Source organism: Fukomys damarensis, unplaced genomic scaffold (genome assembly GCF_012274545.1).
Source record: "Fukomys damarensis isolate Sample0158 unplaced genomic scaffold, DMR_v1.0_HiC HiC_scaffold_30, whole genome shotgun sequence".
Classification (NCBI taxonomy): Eukaryota; Metazoa; Chordata; class Mammalia; order Rodentia; family Bathyergidae; genus Fukomys; species Fukomys damarensis.
In genome coordinates, this window is record NW_022900942.1 from 49,000,642 (window position 1) to 49,001,982 (window position 1,341).

General features: G+C 48.5%; 1 protein-coding gene across 4 annotated transcripts in view; it reads left to right on the forward strand.

The window, feature by feature from the left end:
- Positions 1 to 1,341, forward strand: part of Nol4 (nucleolar protein 4) — a 318,444-nt gene that overhangs the window by 559 nt on the left and 316,544 nt on the right. The gene's annotated exons all lie outside the window — the stretch shown is intronic.

A 1,341-nucleotide genomic window follows, 5' to 3' on the forward strand; every position in this document is an offset into this window, starting at 1 on the left:
CGGGCTGGGCCATTGTCCCAGGTCCTTCGCCGGGCGCCGGGCGCGTGTCCCAGCGCCGCCACCGCGCCTCAAAGGCCAGGCTGCAAGCCAAACCGCGCACTCTGATAACAGCCGTTTCTGATCGATAGTCTACGTTGTCTGCTCATTGGCACAAAGCCTTAATGTGGCGAGAGAGGTGCCAGTGGGGTTCCCCCAGGACGCTATTGGGCTGTTTATTGTTAGACCGCCGCTCTGGAGACACGAGGCAGTCGGACGCCTCGATCGCTCCCGAGACCCTGCCACCACTGTGTAGCCCGTAAATGAGGTCCTGGAGATTCAGCCTCCCGCCTCCCCCACTCCTGTTCCCTTCCCCACCGGCCCGGTGCACAAATAAAGCCGCAAGTAGAGGATGAACAACAAAGGGAGATGGGTTTGGGCGCGATCGGATAGGGTGTGTACTTGTCCCTTTTTCTGGGGTGGCTCTGGGCTCTTGGCCACCGAGCTGGTCCTGGCAGCGAGAGCCCAGTGTGTCTCAGCCTCGGACCCAGATGCCTGTGGGGCTGGGAGCTGCAGCATCCTCGCTCGGCTTTACCAGAAGATGGTATCTGTGGGCTACAAGCAGGATTGCAGATTCGGTGCGGGAGATCTTTCAGCCTCTTACCGCGGTGGGTACCGGTCTGGAGCAAGGATTGCGAGGATGTCTGGCACCCTTTATATTTCGGCCTCTCTCTGAGATTTCTTGAGCTCTTGCTCCTTTCCTCCCCTCTCTTCCTGGCGCTGTTTACCCGTCCAGTGTTCCTAGAGGATGCTAGAAAGGAGGCGTCTTGAAGGCTGTGGTATCCCTATCTCCACCGGAGGTATAATAAAGTAGAAATATGTGCATGAAAGGCTTTTGGGAAAGCAACTCATGAATTCCCTAAGATTAACTAGGAATAGTATTTGAAGGTTGTATATTCTTGTGGAATTCATATGGAAGATGGGAATAGCAATAAAGGTGAAATGAAAATCCACATGAAAGTTTTTTTTTTAATGCACTATTGCTGGAAGATTTCTAGGAGATAGATTCGTAAATGTAGTCTTCTTTAATATGTGGAACTTCTAGACAATGGTAAGATTATTGTCTTGCTTTACTAAGTGATGAGGACTAGATTGGCATGAATTAGAGCTGAGGTTTATTTACAGCTGCTCCAGCCAGAAGTCTGTTGTATAGAGTGAATTGCTTTGATTCACTGGCATTGAGAGTAACATTAAGAACTTCAAAAAAATTGTTTATAGATAAAACAAATTGGAATTCTATCTGAATGAACAAAATAATCATTTAAGATGAATTTACTTAAAGCATTATATATATATTAAAGGATA